This window comes from Macaca nemestrina, chromosome 10 (assembly GCF_043159975.1).
Source record: "Macaca nemestrina isolate mMacNem1 chromosome 10, mMacNem.hap1, whole genome shotgun sequence".
Classification (NCBI taxonomy): domain Eukaryota; kingdom Metazoa; phylum Chordata; class Mammalia; order Primates; family Cercopithecidae; genus Macaca; species Macaca nemestrina.
This window is the reverse complement of record NC_092134.1, coordinates 1589845-1608919: the sequence shown is the minus strand read 5'-3', so window position 1 is coordinate 1608919 and position 19075 is coordinate 1589845. Positions and strand designations below refer to the sequence as shown.

General features: G+C 49.3%; 1 long non-coding RNA gene across 3 annotated transcripts; it reads right to left on the bottom strand.

The window, feature by feature from the left end:
• Positions 1–777: 777 nt before the first annotated feature.
• On the bottom strand, positions 778–17100 carry LOC105490539 (uncharacterized). 3 transcript variants are annotated; one of them, XR_011608643.1, is made up of 5 exons: positions 15044–17100; positions 13100–13334; positions 8983–11655; positions 2986–3186; positions 778–2217 (listed from the first exon to the last, which is right to left on the bottom strand). It is a non-coding gene; the product is annotated as an uncharacterized lncRNA (long non-coding RNA). The 3 variants fall into 3 exon arrangements; XR_011608642.1 differs by lacking the exon at positions 778–2217 and having other exon boundaries at positions 2229–3186; positions 8983–9173; positions 10604–11655; XR_011608641.1 differs by lacking the exon at positions 778–2217 and having other exon boundaries at positions 2229–3186.
• Between the last annotated feature and the right edge of the window lie 1975 nt (positions 17101–19075).

The following is a 19075-nucleotide window of genomic DNA, read 5'->3' as shown; positions in this document are numbered from 1 at the left end:
GCAGCTCTACCCTCAGGAGGAGACTCGCTCCCAAGCAGCCCTGGGCCCATCTTAGGCCATGGTGGGACCGAGGCTGGCAGTACCAGGACCCACGAGCGCTGGGGCAGCCCGGGAAGCCAGGCCTTGGCAGATGGAGAGGCTGCTGCCCCGGGCTCTGCTCAGAGGCTCCTCAGCCTCCCCAGCTGTGTGCAGTGGGCTGACCCTCGGGGTCCAGGCTGTAAGTCCACTGGCCTCTGCCAGGGTTTGGCCAACAGAGGGCAGAGTCAGGAACTGGAGGAAAGAAGGAGGGGTGCCGGGTGGGCCCCATACCCTGAGATTTCTCACTGCGTCCTCCACAGCCCAGTGTCCCCGGGACAGCCCTCTGCGCCCCCACCTCCCGCTGACCTGGGCAGGGCCCTGCATACCCCCTCCCTGCCCCCCAGGGCCGTGGCTGTGGCTGTGGCTGCTGTCTGGGTGGCCCTGGGCCCTGCACCTAAACCTGCAGTGAACTCCCCCTGTGCTCTCCTGCCTCCCATCAAGTCACCTTCAGCCTCCCGAGGAGATCAGAGCAGTGGTGCCAAGGGGCCTGGGTGGGGTGGGGCTCCCTGTGGGCACCGGCTATTCCAAACCATGGCCCTGGGGCAGCCTCAAAGGACAGGGGAGGATGCAGGGCCACAGGGTGGAGCTTGTCCAGGGCAGGCAGATGAGAGGCCTCTCCCCACTGGTTCTGCCTCGTTCCTCCACCTGGGACGGGCACAGCCTCCTTCCCACCCCAACCCAGGCCACCCCTCACTGGAGCCACTCAGGGTCCCCTTCCTCCTGCCTTAATGCTGTTCAACTGCCCTGAAGTATTTGTCCTGGGCTGTGGACGCCAAGGGCAGGGTCCGACCGGGTGAAATGCAGTTTCCTCCCAGGTCTGGGCATCCCCTGGTCTCTCATTCAAATTCCATTTCATTTCAGAATTCTGGTTTTCAACACACATCAGTCCTCGCCTCGGGGCAGCAGCTCCTCCCAGCACCCAGGTCAGCTGGCCTGGAGGGGGCTCCCGCTGGCAGGGCCCAGCTCTCCCTGCAAAGCCATTTAGGAGGAAGGGGAAACTCCCCCAGAGCCCTGTGGGGAGTGAGGCGTTAACTCTAGCATGGTCCCTGGTCCTGGGGCCACAAGAGCTCAGGAAGGATTTTCCTGCCTCTCAGGGCCTGCTCCTAATCTGACTTGTGAGCTGGAGGCCTCAGAACTTGGAAAAAAAGAAACACGTCGTTCATGTAACAGAAATCAGATATGTCTTTCTGAGACAGCTCAGAGCCCAAGTGAAGGTGAAAAGTGAACGTCGGCTTTCTCTTCTTGCTAAAATTTCAAGTTCAGATTTTATGTTCTCAAATAATTTGTCGTGTAGATCAGGTATCTTAGGTCAAAGACGTGTCATGAACGTTCAGACACAGATGACAAATGACTATGAGAGGAACGGCATGTTGTTTCCTTAACAAATCCCAAGCAGCCCTGACACAGGAACCTCTGGGAGCTGGGCTAGGTCATAAGAGCAACCAATTAATTAGGCGGTCAGCATCCCTTAGCAGAAGGAAGGAGGTTCCCTGTGCGCGCTGGAAAAATAAATCCAAGGGAGCAAGCAGAGTGGGATGAAGGACCGCCTGGAGATGGTCACAGACTAACCCGCCTACGGTACCAACTCAACCCCACCCCAGGAATAAATCAGAGCTGCAGTTGAACAGATCAACAAAAGCAAACACACAGAGCCTCCTGTGCTGCCGCAGTTCTCACAGCAACTTTCTCCGGGTGTAGACCGCTGTGTGTGGCTGCCTGGGGAATCCGGGGTCGTGACTTGAGACAGAGGGCAGGACACTCCGGACAGTTCTGGTGTCTAAATGGTGTTGGCTGCCCCTCCTGTGCCGTGCTGGGCCCCAGTGAGGGGAAGACGGAGAGGGAGGACTGTCCAGAGTCCCACCGTGCGGCGCTGGGACTATAGGAAGAGGAGGGTCTGAGCAAGTCCCCACCATCCAACCTCTGCTCCCCACATGGGGCTGGAGCACCTGCCTGGGGCCCCATCCTGTTCCCACCCACCTCCTGTCAGAACCCACAGGCTGGGGTGCTCAGAGACCCAGAGCCTCCGGGAGGGATGGAAACCTCTCAGGACAGATGTCCAGGAAAATGTCACTTCTCTTAACGGCTCTCCTTTCTGGGGCTTCCTCGATTAGGATAACGAGCCTCCGCAAGCTTCCCTGCCTGCCAAGCACAGCAGGTGAAATTTTATATTAGAAACATTCATTTCCTCCCATAGTAGAATTATTTTTAAATTTTACTTTGAAGTGTGGTCTCTGCTTGAAATACAAGCCTAATTAGATCACTGTGTAATGTATTCAAACCGTAAGAATGAAAAGTGATTTGAAACCTCTCTCTTGTTCCCACACCCTTTATAATTCAGCAGTGAACAGCATATTTATGGGAGTGGGTGAACAGTTACCGGGTGCCCCACCGGTGCCAGACATGTATCAGGGACCCTGGGGCTCTGCGAGGAGCCAAGAAACCCAGGACATTCAGAAGCTCCTGCTTCAGGGGTGAGCACAGCTGGGCAGGCGGGGACGGGATCCAACACCAGAGAGGAGCTGGGGTCTTGCTGAGGACAGGGATGTCGGGGGAGAGCAGCTGGGGGCTCATCAGAGCAGACAGAAACCTGGGGAGGGGTATCCAGTCGTGGGTGCTGCGGGCACCAGGGTGTTACCAAAGGCTTCGGTGGAAGTAGCGTTTCCTAAACATCGGCCCACCTGTGTGGCGGGAGGGGTGCAGCGGCCACAGCCTCAGAACCTGGCTCTCCACGGCCCCCTCATTTCTCTCTGAATTTTCCCAGGCTGCTAAGAGTGAAGTTGGGGTGGGAGGGACAGAGAAGGGTACCAACTAGGACTCCATTTGTCAGGGACAGAACCCATTTCAAACTGGCTTAAGAATGAAAGGGATGTATTGATTCATGCAACTCAGAGGGGCAAGGGTAGCTACCTTCAGGTGTGGCTGGATTCAGGGGCTCAGGTGATGCAGCCGGGACCTCCCCCAGCCCTCAGCTCTGCCTCCCTCCATGATGGTTCCACGGTCGGTCAGGCTCCCCTTGGCATCTTCATCTGCATAGAGGTGGGCTCCTCCAAGGCAAAGCAAAGGCTGTTACCAGAGTTGGGGAAGAAGCTGGTGCAGAAACCAGTGCCCCTGGTGGACAGAAGGGTGGAGATTTCCCTGAGATGCAAAAGGCAGACTGAAGGGCACAGGCTGCCGTGACCCAGATTGGTAAAGCCATCGCCGTCTGGTCTGCCTGGCCTGTGGGGACCCTCCTGGGCCTCAGTGCCCCCTCTGCAGCAGAGCCCACCCACCAGGGCCCACTGATCCCCATTCCCAGGGGCACAGGGCTCCTCTGCTGGAAGAGGGTTCTGGGCCAGTTTGTCTCTGGGGCACTGGGGAGGGCAGGGGCTGCTCCACCCACCCCGCTTCCCCGCAGAGATGCCCTGGAGCTCAGCTCAGGTGAGTTTCCACCTCACGAATGAGGGGTCAGGTTCTCCATGGAGACGGCGCTGGGGATGCTGTGCAGCCGCTAAAACAGAGGCCCAGGAGGGTTATTTTATTGTCGTGAAGAACCGTTTACAAAACACCATGCCGTGAGAAAGTCGGGCTTAAGAATAACCTAGACATGGTGGTTACAATTTTTGTTAACAAAGAAACACATATCACTTGTCTGTATTTGTGCAACTCGGGAAAGCGTTGGCCATGGCTGGGGACATTTTTCTTTTTACTTCTCTACATTCTCTAAATTTCCTGAAATGATGAGTTGTGTTTAGAATAGGAAAATGTCGGGAAAGTTAATTTTAAAAGGAGAAACTGTAGGGCAGACAATTTCCCTTGGTGGGAGCAGGGCTTCTTCTAAGATGCCGCACCCTGGCTGGGGGCCCTGACCCAGCAGGAGGCCCGAACTTGGGGACTGGGACTGGGGAGGCCTCCCTGGACGAGGCGTCTCCAGACAGGAACAGAACTGAGTGAGGTTCATGAAAGAGTAGTCAGGCGTCTGGAATACCCAGAAAATTAGGCACCGGAAGACACCAGGGAGCAGGAGGGAGGCAGGAGAGCCCAGGAGAGGAGCCTGCACCAGCCCAGCACTGCTCACCCCACATGCTGCCCTTGCCTCCCAGTCCAAGGAAGAGATGAGACTTTCATGCTGGCCTCCCAGGTGCAGAAGCCTCAGGTGGGGGCTGCTTCCTGCCCCCACTGAGTGCAAACGCTGGGCCTGCACTGCCCATGCCTGCACCCCCAATGTGTCCAGTTGCTCCCCAGTTCTTTTAGTTTCTACACTTTAAAAACAGGGATATCATTCACATACCACATAATTGCACCAACTGCCCAAGTTAGTAGTTTCTAGTACATTCCTAAGGTTATGCAACAGTCATATTTTCATCACCCCACCCCCCAAAAATTGCATGTATTCCTCTCTCCATTCCCCAGCCCCTGGCAACCACCAGCTGTTTTCTGTGTCTATGGCTTGGCAATTTCTGGGCACCTTATAGGAATGGAATCGTACGGGTGTGGCCTCTGTGTCTGGCTTCTTTCACTTAGCAAAATGTTCTCATGGTCCATCCACTATGTAGCCTGTGTTGGTGCTTCATTCCCTCCTATGGCTAAATAACGTTACATCGTAGAGATGGACCACATTTTCTAATCCGTTCATCTGTCGATGGACATTTGTGTTATTTCCACCCTTTAGCTATTATGAATAATGTTGCCATGACCATTTGTGTATATTTGTGTAAACATATCTTTCATTTCTCTTGAGTGGCTATCTAGGAGTAGAATAGCAGAGTCGTGGGATAATTCTATGAGGATATCCCTAACTTTTTGGGGATAATCCTAACTTTTTGAGGAACTGCCCAAGTATTTTCTCTATTGGCATCACCATTTTACATTCCCACCAAGACTGAATAAAGGATCCAGTTCCTCCATATCCTCACCAATACGTATTTTTTATCATTTTATTTTGTTTTTTTTTTAATTACAGGCATCCCAGTGGGTATGAAGTGGTATCTCATTGCGGTGGTTTTGATTGAATTTCCCTGATGCTTAATGATGTCAATTTTTTCATGTGCTTATTGGCCATTTGTGTATCTTCTTTGGACAAATGTCTATTCAAATACTTTGCCTATTTTAAAATTTATTTTTCATCCTACTATTGAGTTCTAAGAATTCTTCATATATCCTGCATACCAGATACTTCTCAGATATTCTCTGGGTTGCCTTTTCACTTTCTTAATAGCGTTCCTTGATGTATGTATGTTTTAATTTTGACGAAGTCCAATTTATGTTTTTTCCCCTTGGTTTTTTTTTTTTTTTTATATCAAATCTAAAAAACAGTTGCCTAATCCAAGGTCATGAAGATTTGTACTTTTGTGTTTTTTTAAGGGTTTTATATTTTTAGCTATTATTTCTAGGTCTTTAATTCATTTTGAGTTAATTTTTCACACATAATGTGAGAGGAAGATCCAAGTTCATTCTTCTGTGGACTATTCAGTTTGTAGCTTTGCAGTAAGTTTTGAACTTGAGAGTGTGAGTCCTCCAGTTTTGTTCTTTTTTCAAAGTTGTTTTGGCTATTCTAGGTCCCTTGCATGTCCACATGAATTTTATTTTTTTACTCGTATAAATTTATGCAATTTATAAATTTATGGGGTAAACTATAAATTGGGGTACAAGTGCGATTTTGTTGCATGCATAGATTGCATAATGGTCAAGTCAGGGCTTTTATAGAATTAGAATCAGCTTATTCATTTCTACAAAAGAGACAGTTGGGGTTTTCTAGTGATTGCATTAAATCTGTATCAATTTGGGGCATACTGCCATCCTAACAGTATTCAGTCTCCCAATACACGAGCATGGGATGTCTTTCCATTTATTAGTTCTTTAATTTTTCAACAATGTTTCATAGTTTTCAGTATACAAATATTTCGTCTTTAGTTTTATTCCTAAGTGTTTTATTCCTTTTGATGCTATTATAGATGGCACTTATTTCTTAATTTCCATTGTAGTTTTTTCATTGATAGTGTTTAGCAGTGCAGCTGAGATTGTGTATTGATCTTGTATTCTGCATCCTTGCTAAACTAATTTATTAGTTCTAATAGTTTGTGTGTGTGTGTGTGTGTGTGTAAGCGTTTTCTATAGATAAGATCATATCCCCAGCAAATAGAGATAATTTTACTTCTTCCTTTCCAACTCAGATGCCTTTTATCTCATGTCCTTACCTAAGTGCCGTAGCTGGAACTTCTAGTACAATATTGAATGAAAATGATGAGCATAGACATCCTTACCTTATTCCTCATCTTATGGGAAAATGGTTCCATCTTCCACTCTGAAGCATGATGTCAGCTATAGGCTTTTCATAGATGCCCTTTAGCTGGTTGAGGAAGTTCCCTTCCATTCCTAATTGGTCGAATACTTTTATTATGAAAAAGTGTTGGATTTGTCAAATGCAACTATTTTTTTCCACATCTATTGAGATAATCCCATAGTTTTAGTTCTTTGCTCTATTAATATACTGTTATATTGATAGATTTTCTTATGTTGAATCAACACGGCATTCCAGGGGAAAAAAATCTTATTTGGTAATAATTTTTAATTTTTATTTTTATATGTTCCTGAGTTTAGAATAGTACCTTGTTGAGGAGTTTTGTGTCTATATTCTTAAGGCCATTGAGCTATAGTTTCCTTTTTTGTAATACTTTTGTCTGGTTTTAGTGTCAGGGTAATAACTGGCCTCAGAGAATGAGTTAGGAAGTATTCCATACTCACATATTTTAGGAGGGTTTTTGAAGGATTGGTGTTTCTTCTTTGAACACTTGGAGAATTTCTCAATGAAACCATCTAGTCCTGTAATTTACTTTGTAGAAATTGTTATTATTATTTATGAACTCAATGTCTTTACTTATTATAGGTCTATTCAAGTTTTCTCTTTCTTCTTGGGTCAGTTTTGGAAACATGCAACTTTCTAGGGGTTGTTCCTTTCATTTAGGTTTTCTAATTTGTTGGTGTACATGGTACATTGTATTTACTTATAATCATTTTTTTTTTTTTTGAGATGGAGTCTTGCTCTGTCCACCCAGGCTGGAGTGCAATGGCACAATCTTGGCTCACTGAAACCTCTGCCTCCCAGGTTCAAGCAATTCTTCTGCCTCAGCCTCCTGAGTAGCTGGGATTACAGGCACCCAGCATCATGCCTGGATAAATTTTGTATTTTTGTAGAGATGGGGTTTCACCATGTTGGCCAGGCTGGTCTTGAACTCCTGACTCAGATATCTGCCCACCTTGGCCTCCCAAAGTGCTGGGATTACAGGGGAGGGTCACTGCACCCAGCCATATTTCCTTACAATCTTTTATTCTTCATAAGCTTGGTAGTAGTGCTCTTCTTTCATTTCTAATTTTAATCATTTGAGTCTTCTCTCTTTTCTCATGGGTCAACATAGCTAAAGTTTTGTCGATTTTCTTGATTCTTCCAAATGAGTAGAATTCCACTAATTTCTGCTCTAATCTGTATTCACTTTTTTCTTCTTCCTTTGGACTTAGTGTGCTCTTCTTTTCCCAGTTTCCTAAGGTGGAAAGTTAGGTTAATGACTTGAGATATTTCTTCTTGTCTAATCTAGATGTATGTGGCTATAATAAATTTCCCTGTGACACAGCATCCCATAAATGCTGGTATATTGTGCTTTTGTTTTTATCCATCTCAAAGTATTTTCTAACTTCCCTTATGATTTTTTTCTTGACCCATTTTATTGTTCAGAAATATGTTGTCTAATTTTCACATATAGACCAATTTACCAAGTTTTCTTCCATTACAGATTTCTAATTTCACTCCAGTGTTGTTGGAGAACTTACTTGGTATAATTTCATTCCTTAAAATTTCCTGAGACTTATTTTTTCACTGGAATAGGATGTATTCCTTGTACCATGTGCACATGGAGAGAACGTGTTTCCTGCTGTTGTTGGGTGAAATGTTCTGCCCATGGCCTGCCCCAGATGAGAGCCACTGGGTTATCAGGAACAAAGGGCTCATCCGTAATTAGTCAGTTTGCTGGCTGCTGCAGATACTGGTTCAGTGATGGTGCCAGAGACACTAGGGGAGGAGCAGGCTTCCTGCTGAGAGCTGTGCTGGAGCTGCCCCTTGTCAACAGTTAGAATAACAATGGCTTTCAGCATGCAAACGCTGCAGCTGTGGGCCCAAGCAAAGGCAGGCAAGTCCCTCCCCCACAGTGCCATTCTGATATAACCACCTTCCAACCCTCCTGTGAAGTACCCTGCACACGAATTGGGAGCGGGGCGTCCACACCAGCCATGGGGTGTCCTCTGCACAGCTGTGCCTCTCAGCTCCACTGCCCCCTTCCTGCTTTGGAGTTATTTGCTTTGGAAGAAATTGCATTTTAAAAATAAAACAAAGAGCATTTGCAGTGAGAATGGGCTGCAGTAGGGTGAGCACTGATGGGAACTGAAGTCCACAAGCTGGCAGGTGGGGCCCTCGTCCCCCGGGGACATGGCACAGGGAAGCAGGAGAGGCGCCCAGGCCTTGTGGGCCTGAGGCTTATATGACTGGGAGGGTGTTCCTGGGGCAGACACTACAAACTCACATAGACAGAGTTGCAAGGGACCCTCTCACACTCTGCGGAGCCCCACGTGACACGGCAAGGACAGGAACTGCAAGCAGCTCCACTGCAGGGGCACCTGCCCCACTTGGGGCCATGCAGGGAAGATGCAGCCCGGCCATGCAGCAGCCCCCAGCCACTCCTCCTCACGTGCCCACCACAACTATCGCTTAAGGAACAGGTCTCCCGACCACAGTCACCAGGCCACACACGCTCCCTCCGATGGCTCCCTTCCTTCCTGGGTCAAAGCCTGACACTCCCTGGCTCCTGCCCCCACCCCTGCCTCAACATCTGTGCCCAGCCCCACTGCTCCATCTGCTCCTTAAACCCCCAAGCACCTTACCTGGATGTCATCGTGGTGGGGAAGGCTAGCGGGGAGCCTTAGAGGACACGACTTGTAAGCAGAATCCTTAAGTAAGAGTGGAATGTGGCCAGGTGGAAATCCGAAGGGAAGTGTCCGGCAAAGGCAGGCCTGAGTCCCAGGATCCCCGATGGTTAGGAGCTTGGTTGGCTGAAGAAGGGTGTGGGCAGCTCCTGGTGAGGCAGGAGAGGTAGGCAGGGCCAGGCAGTCAGGGCCTGTTAGGACGAGAACTCACCCAGCCCGAGGAGACTCTGAGGAAACGTGTGATGCAGACAGACTTCAAACTGTAAGAGGCCCCATGGCTGCTCTGGACAGGGAGGGCTGGTGGGACAAGGACAGGTGGAAGTGCCACGGAGGCTGTTCATGGGGGTTCAGGAGAGTGATGAGGGTGGGCTGGCACTCAGGGGCTCCTCCAAGGGAGGATTATGAGAAATTCCCTTGGGGCCAAAGGGGATAGACATGTGGTTATGGGGAGGGTGGCCCAGAGACTCCCTCCTGAACAGTCACCAAGGTCCAGCTCCCTCGTGCATGGCGGAACCCAGGCCTGTGGGCGGCTGTTCCACCCCATGGGGTGGGGGCACAGGACAGGGAGGAAGCATTGGGGACCCCTCAGAGCCCCGGTTCAGTGAACCTCAGGAGCCTGTGCAACCCACAGCCTGTTCTGGAAATGGCAGTATCCACTCGGGGGCCCAGTGGAGAGCGGAGGGGGGCCGGGCTTTTCTCTGGGACCCTCTTGTCATCCGCAGCTGAGACCCCAGCCCAGCTCACTCCTGTGTCTTCTCGTCCTAATCTCTGATGTGAGTTCAGCAGGACTCACCCGACAGCCGGTGCTCTCAGATCCCTGCCCGTTTCCGGCCAAAAGAGCCTTCAGGACAGCTTGGCAGTGCCAGGAGTTGGGGGGCTCATGGGGACCACAAGGTCTGGAGATGAGAGGGCAGGGGAGTGTGTACGTGTGTCTGTGCATGTGTGTCTGTGTGTGTGTGCATATGTATGTGTATGTGTGTGTGTGTGTGTGTGTGTGTGTGTGTCCTTCCTGGAGCTTCTTAGTATAACTGCGAATGCCCCCAAGAGCAACCCACATGCCTGTCCTGGCCTGTGGCCCCGATGCCCTCCCATCCATGCCCTGCCCTTCCTGATCTGTTGTGAATTTGTAGAGCTGGGCTTCTCACACCCCTGGTCAGCTAGCCTCAGCTGGGCTCAGGCAGTGAGAGGCCCTGGTGGGCGACAGGGGGAGGGGAGGAGCCAGGCTATTCCCCATTCTTCTCTGCCTCAAGCACCTCAGGCAGCTACCTGTCTTCCCTGCGGCTCCATGTCTCAGGGGTCCTGGGGCCACCACACACTGCGTGATTACAGTGTGGACTCCATGGCTTATTACAGAGAAAAGTCATGTAGCAAGATCAGCAGGGGAGAAAGACCCAGAGTCGTCTGGACTGGCCAGGTGCAGGCTAGAGCTCCCCCTCGGGGAGGGTGCATCACACCGAACACGCGGCTTGCTCCAGCAGTGAAGTCAGCAGCACATCCAGAGTGTTGCTTCTCAGGCAGGCTGTGTAGGTCTCTGAGTTCGGGGCTTCTACAGAGGACTGGTCACATAGGCACCCTCTACCTGTGCAGCCACTGTGGTGACAGAAGTCGGGCGTGCCCTGATCACACTGCCGAGTCCAGGCAGCTGGTAGGGCAGGGCTTAGTTCCCTGAGTGCACAAATGACCTGGTCAACCAGTCACGCAGGAAACGTCCCAAAAGCCAAGTTCTCGGATGCTGGCTGGGGATCACCCGGATGCTGGCTGGCGATCATGGCTGCACACGGGCCTCTGTGAACACACGTGAGAATCAGGCAGCCGCCGGATGCTGGCTGGGGATCACCCGGATGCTGGCTGGGGATCACCCGGATGCTGGCTGGGGATCACCCGGATGCTGGCTGGGGATCACCCGGATGCTGGCTGGGGATCATGGCTGCACACGGGCCTCTGTGAACACACGTGAGAATCAGGCAGCCGCCGGATGCTGGCTGGGGATCACCCGGATGCTGGCTGGGGATCACCCGGATGCTGGCTGGGGATCACCCGGATGCTGGCTGGGGATCATTGCTGCACACAGGTCTCCGTGAACACGTGTGAGAATCAGGCAGCCTCCGGCCTGCTGTGTACGTCATTCCTGCACACCGAGGCTGCTGTGGGTCCAGCTTCCCCAGAGACCCCAGCCCTGGGCTCTGCCAGCACCACCCACCCCGCTCCATCCCAGGGACAGAGCCGCCACCTTCCTTCCTGGCCTCTGAGTTGCCTCCCAGCTCCTGTCTGACTTCTCAGCTCTCCCGTCCCCTCCGTCCACTCAGTCTCCTGTGTGGTAAATACATGAGTTCTCCAGTGAGGCCCCGACTGCTGCATCCTTGGATTAATTTAAGGATTGAGGACAGAGGCCAAAGAAGCCTGCATAGACCTGGGTATCAGACGCAGAAGTAAAGGAGCATTAGTTACCTTAGTCACCACATTCTCAGTCAGCAAGGTCAGGTGCACGTCCAGACCTGATGGACACTCCTTCACAGGGACCTCTTGTGCGCAAACAGAACTCTGTGGAGAGCAGCTTGGGGGCAAGGACAGGCTTCTCTAAAGCAGGGTGAGGCACCATGGTCACTGAGGATGCACGGTCCTCTCCTTGCCCTGGAAGCAGAGAATGGGAATGTGCAGCCGTAGTGAATGTGCAACCAACCCCAGGCCAACTCAGTCCCCTTAAGTTGCTGAGCAGCGGAGCCCCGACTGCCTCCAGCCAGGTTCTCCACCCACAGCCCCAGTATTTGGGTCTTGGAGCGGTGCTGACGGCCAAGATGGGGAGGCCGTAGCAGGAAGCTAGACGTGGAGCAGGCATTTCCCAGCCTGGCAGAGCCACGGAGAGACCCCCGGTCCCCGCCGCCGCCACCAAGAGCAAAGTCGAAGCAGGACACGGTGGGTGGGGGTGGGGTTCCCAGGGTCCTGACCCTGAGGCAGCAGGACCCCAGGCCCAGCCAGGACCCCGCCTCCCGCCCATGCAGGCTCCTCCTTTCTCCAGACGTCCCTCAGCAAGGAAGAGTGGACCCAGACCAGTGGGAGCTATTTGGTCCAGACTCCCTAGCACCTACGCGGCTGGACCCTAAGGATTCCCACACAGTTCCAGAGGGACCAAACACATGCCCAGGTCCTCCAGAAGGTGACTTGAAGATACGAGTCCTAAATGAATGCAGAGCAGTTTCAATACAGGAGTTCACATGCATGCTCCCAACTGTTTCTAAATGTTAGGGAAAATCCCAACCTTTGTCTCTGAAAAACACCAGAGTGTGTTAGAGTCTTTTATAGTTCGTGATTTTGAAACACTCAAAGACAAATTGCCAGTTTGCCGTGTGTATTTCAAATCTACTTTCTGTTTATTTAATTTCTTGGCTTCTTTAACTTGAAGCTTCCCACCAGGGCTACAAACCTCTTTTTTACTACCCAACAGTGTGACTACCCAGGCTGCTGAAGGGCACCCCTTGTCATCCATCTAGAAATTACCTTCTCTGCATGTTGCCTGGAAGCGTGGAGGGTTCACCATTGTAAATTATAGTTCAAATTACAAAACAGGGCCCCTATTGATTTCAGGTTCTACGTGTATAATTATGGTGCTTTTGCTAAGGACATAATGAAGAGAGGCGATCGTGTCATTCAAATGTGCTGTTTTTATACCCCGAAGAAGCCGCCTATGTGTAGTCATGACCGTCCTGGGTGTGGTGTCAGAGTGGGCTCTCCCTGGAGGACCCTGAGGCCACCCTACAGGGAACAGGCGCGGGGTTGCCGTGGCGAAATATTTCCTAATCACAGGCTGCCCTGCTTAGTCCTGGGAACGAGACACTTTCAGAGTTAACGCCACGAATACTGTTCTTCCGCTCCGTAATGTTAGGACCAAACAAACCCTTGTTAATCTAATTGTTTGAATTATCCAGTTGAGATTCCAGGCAGTCTTGTTCTGTTTAATGACTGACAATTAGGCTGCAGCGGCGTTCACGCCGACAGGTGCTGGATCGCCCGGCGTGAGGCCTCTCCCGTGGCTTCCCTCCTGCCCCCTCCCCCCCGCGGATACGGCTCTGGGACCCACCTGCCCACGGAGGGAGCGTGGGAACACACCACCCTCTGCACAGGGAGGTCCCAGGACTGACACCGACACGGAATCTCCTCGTCTTCCACGGGTTCCTCGGGTCCCCAAATCCAAACTCACGCCGGGAAGCCCCTCAACGCACTTTCGCCCTGGCCCGGGCTGCACAAATCCCAGGTGCTGCTGAGCCGGAAACACGCTCTTCCATGAGGTTCATCTTCTTCCGCGCCAATGACACCTTCACAGGGGAGGCATTCCGTGATGCGCCCCAGGCTCAGCACCTCCTGAGCAGCTGTGGGTCTGAGCCCTGCACAGAAGCTGGCGGGGGCTCTGGGGGTTTTGTTCACCCACACTGAAGGGCCCCGAGCACCTTCTCACCCACCCACCCACGGGGGTGTCATGAGTCCAGCCACAGGCCTGCCTGGGACTCCCAACAGTTTCAGAAGGAAATGAAATTTGAGGAGGTTCAAAGCAGTGATGGTGGGCGTATTCCCCATTTCCTCCTTTTTTAACACAATGAAAATGTAATTATCCTCCCTTACAAGAACCCCCAGCCACTTGAAGGACTGTCAGCCCAGCTGCGCTGTGACGGTCACATATTGTTTGCCTATGCCTTTTTACTGTTTTCACAGAAGGAAGCCGAGTTTCAGCTAGTTCCATTTCACCATCAAAGGCAGGGCATGAGGACGGGCGGGGAGAGAAATGTGGATGCAAAGGGGCGCCTGCCGCCTGTGTTCTCACAAAGCCACAGTGTGGACCTGCTCCCCTGCCCCCCAGCGCCAGCCTGGCCTGGGTAGGTGACCGCAGTTTGGAGGAGGGGATGGGGACAAGGGAAAGCGGGGTGGGGAGCTGACCCGGGGTGGGGTCCTGACAATTCCCTGATTAACTGGCGTGCAGATAGACAGGGCAGGTCTCCATGGAGAAATATACGTGGCTTATTTAATTAATCCTGAAAAGTAACTCCCCCAAGCCTTGCCCCAAACCGGAGTCCCCCTTCTAATGATTAGAATAGATCATTAAATCAGATTTCACGAAGTCTGCCCAGGTTTTTCTTACTGAATTTCATGAAAGTGTTACTTTCAGGACTCTGCCCCGGTGCCCATGGTTCAGGGACATCCTCCGAGCACTGGTTCCTGCTGCAGCACAGAAGGGCCCGGGGATGCCGTCTATGGGATTTCTGCTCCCAGACAGGCTGCCCCATCCACCGGTGCCCTCCTTGTGCCCCCACCCACCCCTGCTTCTCCCCTGCCCTCTCCATTCATCAGCGTGAACTGAGGACTCCACTCTTAATATTTAGCCAAGTCAGGCATTTTAAAATGCCATTCTCCTGGGAGGAGATCATTATTAAAAAGGGAATTAATTTATTCTGAAGCCAAATATAAACCCTCAGTCATCCACGGACTGCTCTTAGATGACTCATCTCCTGGTATCTTTTCCACCAGGACGAGTAAATGAGGCGAACCTAAGTGTGGGTGCACAGAGTGTCACCATATTCTGGAACTCGAGTTGTGTTTGGATCTGTTTTTCTCTGCTTTTCTGATTGACTTTTCCTTGCTCTCAGCTGTGCCAGGCAGAGCTAATGTCCATGCATTTCACAAACACAGGACAATTCAGAAGCTGTTCTTGCTAGGGGATGTGCCCAGAGAGGAAGATGCCAGCCAGGAAACAAAGCCAAGTTTTAAAAGCCTCCTATTTGTTTAACTGCATAAGTAATGCACATTCATTACTCATAAAGGCAGGAAGGGGAAGGGGTCAGAAAATACTGACAGGCAAAGAAAGTAAACCCTATAAATTTGTATTATCAGACAAATCACTGTGAACAATTAGGATTGAATTTTTACCATCTTTTAGAGTCTCACTTTTAAAAAGGCACACATAGAATGTAATAGACGTAACCTTGTTTATACCTAGATGGGACCACTTTATAAACAGTATTTTGTCACCTACCAGTTTCACTAGATCGCAGACACCATTGCTTCTAATTAACGCAGATCTGTGAGATCCCTGATTTCTGCAGAGCACTTGTCGGCCTCCGTCCTAGAGTGGAGGCAGTTCCCTGTGTTCGGTTCTAAGGTTTTCCCCGTGTTTTTGGAATCCTGCACTGGGATGTACGCAGTGTCCCTGGATGGCTCATGAGCTCTCAGCACAGTCCCTGGCAGTGGAGCGGGCACTGTGCCTGATGACACTATGACCATCCTCCCCAGGTGGCCCGTTTCCATCACAGGGCTGAGAGGGGCTCTGGAAAGTTCCCTGGTCCCCCTTCTCTGCCCACGAGCTTCCCTGCCACAGCGGGCTAGATTTAAGAGGGAAATGGGACATGATTTAAGAGGGAAATGAGCCCTAGAGGGGCTTTCAAGCTGCAGGACAAGGCCCTGTTGTCCCAAATGTCCGCCCCTGGCAACTGTCCACTCTCCTCCCAGCCAGGGGGCAGCCCCAGAGAAGGGCCCAGCGATGTCCTCTCCTTGGGCTTCAGTATTAACTGAAGAAAAAGGGGTGCCCTTTAAAAACTTTTTAAGATGAGGAAAAAATTAAGTCAGAAGGAGCCAAATCAGGACTGAAAGGTGATGCCTGATGATTTCCCAGGGATGCTGTCAAGATTGTCCTGGTTTGGCCAGGCGTGGTGGCTCACACTTGTAATCCCAGCATTTTGGGAGGCTGAGGTGGGTGGATCATGAGGTCAGGAGTTTGAGACCAGCCTGACCAACATGGTGAAACCCTGTCTCTACTAAAAATACAAAAATTAGCCGGGCATGGTGGTGGGTGCCTGTAATCCCAGCTACTCAGGAGGCTGAGGCAGGAGAATCACTTGAACCTGGCAGGCAGAGGTTGCAGTGAGCCGAGGTCGCACCACTGCCCTCCAGCCTGGGTGACAAAGCAAGACTCTGACTCAAAAAAAAAAAGATTGCCCCGGTTTGATGGTAAGAAATAGCAGGAGCATCGTGGTGGAGAAGGACTCTCTGGTGCTTTCCTAGGCAACTTTCTGCTAAAGTTTTGGCTTTCTCAAAACACTCTCATGATAAGCAGCTGTTACTGTTCTTTGGCCCTCCAGAAAGTCAACAAACAAAATGCCTTGAACATTCCCAAAAATTGTTGCCATGACCTTTGTTCTTGGGTGGTCCACTTTTGCTGTGACTGCACCACTTCCACCTCTTGGTAGCCATTGCTTTGATTGTGCTTTGTCTCCAGAATGGTACTAGCAGGGCCGTGTTTCATCTCCTGTTACAATTCTTCTAGGCAATGCTTCAAGATCTTGATCCCCCTCTGGTGTAAAATTTCCATTGAAAGCTCTGCTCTGGTTGGCAGCTGATCTGAGTGTGACAGTCTGGGCACTCATCAGGTAGAAAATTTGCTCAACTTTAATTTTTTGGCCAGGATTAGGTAAGCTGAACCAATTGAGATGTCTACGGTGTTGGCTATTTATGCTGCTAAGCACCAGTCCTCTTTAATTAGGGCATCAATGAGATTGATTTTTTCCTCTCAAACTGAGGTGGTCTGCTGCTGCAGGCTTCACGTTCAACATCATCCAGTTCCTTCTTAAAATGACTTAACCATTTGTAAATGGCTGATTTCTGCGGGGCATTATCCCCCTAAACTGTTTATAAAGCATCAATGACTTCACCAGTCCTCTACCTAAGCTTCACCACAGATTTGGTGTTTGTTCTGCTTCAATTTTAGCATAATTCACGTTGCTTTGATAGGGACTCTTTCCAAACTGATGTCTTATCTTTCTCAGTGTCTCAAACTAGATACTTTTCAGATATATTATAACAAGTTAGTATGAGTTTATTTTGGTGCAAAAGAAATTTGAAATTCATGCATAGTTTTTTTTGTAAGACACATTTTCCATAAACTTTTGAAAACACCTCATAAATATAACTGACTCTTGAACAACACAGGTTTGAACTGGTGGGGGGGCCACTTATATGTGGATTTTTTCCAGTAAATATGTTGGAAAATTTTTTGAAGATTTGCAACAATTTGAGAAAACTTGCAGATGAAACACATAACCTAGAAATACTGGAAAAAAATTAAAGTTACGCATATCATGAATACATAAAATAAATGTAGATACTAGTCTATCTTATCATTTACTACCACAATATTAGACAAATTATTATAAAAGTTAAAATTTATCAAAATTACACAAATAAACACAGACTTTACATGGCATCATTCACAGCCAAGAGAAATATAAACAAACATAAAGATGCAGTGTGAAATCATAACTGCATAGAACTCACTGTAGTACCTAACATACCACTGTCATAATTTCATGGCCCCTCCTGTTGCTATTATGGTGAGCTCAAGTGTTCTGAGTATTTGCTTGAAATGCGATGCGATGCTAATCACCCCCACCTGTGCAGCTCATCACTCCAGTAAATTACATATTGCAGTAAAGCGTGATCTCTTGTGGTTCTCATGTATTTTTTGAATCATATTTACTGCAATACCATAAACCTTGAATAACACCATGAGACCCATGAGAAGTGCCACTAGTGATGCTGGAAGTGTTCCAAGAAGCAGAGAAAAGTCATGACATTACAATACAAAGTTGAATTGCCTGATACGTACTCTAGGTCAAGGTCTGCAGCTGAGATTGCTTGCCAATTCAAGATAAATGAATTTAGCATAAGGACCATTACAAAAAAAAGAAAGAAAAGGAAATCCACAAAGCTGTTGCTGCAGCTATGCCAGCAAGCACAAACACCTCACACTTTTTGTGGCAGACGTTTGAATTTCGTATTGAAAATGCAGCTTCTGTGTGGGTGCAGGATGACTATGAGAAAGGCATACATGTAGACTTTAATAAGATTTGAGAAAATCTGACAACTTAAAGCCTTATCTGACAACTTAAAGCAAAAGGAAGGTGAAGAAGCTAAAGCTGGAGAGTTTAATGCCAGCCAAAGATGGTTTGATAATTTTAGAAAGAGAGAGAGGTTTGGCTTTCAAAAAATGTCAGGATAACAGGAGAAGCAACTTCTGCTTACCAAGAAGTAGCAGACGAGTTACCAGACACCATTAAGAAAATCAATGAGCATAAAGGCTATCTGCCTGAACAGATTTTTAATGCTGATGAAAGTGCTCTATTCTGGGAGGAAAATGCCACAAATGACATTTATTAGTAAGAAAGAGAAGTGAGCACCAGCACTGAAGCCAGGCAGGGAGAGGCCAACTCTACTGTTTTGTGCAAACGCAGTTGGGTTTATGGTCAGAACTGCCCTTCTCTATAAAGCCACTAACCCCCGAGCCTTGAAGAGAAAAGATAAACAGCAGCCGCCAGTCTTTTGTACAACATGGAGGTCTGGACAGCGAGCACCCTTTTCCTGGACTGATTTCATGGGTGCTTTGTCGCTGATGTAAGGAAGTACCTTGCCAGTAAGGGACTGCCTTTTAAAGTCTGTTTGATATTGGATAATGCCCCTGGCTACCCAGAATGCTTTGGGTTCAATGCCAAAGGCATCAAAGTGGTCTTGTCCCCAAATACAATACAATGTCTCTAATACAACACAATACAAGACAAATACAATGTCTCTAATTCAGCCTCTAGATCGGGAGTCATAAGGACCGTTAAGGCCCATTAAGCTCGGTACTGTACGGCAAGGATTGTCAACGTTATGGAACAGAATTCCAATAGCAAGAATGTCATGTAAGTCTGCAAGGATTACACCGTGGAAGATGCCATTGTTAGAAAAAGCTGTGAAAGTCATCAAGCCTGAAACTATAAATTCCTGCTGGAGAAAACTATGTCTAGATGTTGTACATGACTTCACAGGGTTTAAAACAGAGCCAATCAAAAAATAAATCATGAAAGCGATTGTGCATCTGGCAAAAAAAAAAAAAAAAAGATGGGGGATTGAAGAATTTCAAGATGTGGATCTTGGAGAAATCCAAGAGCTAACAGACACCACACCAGAGGAATTCACAGAAGACAAAAACCAGAAGACGACTTGAAGGAGGTGAGTGCTTCTGAACCAGTGA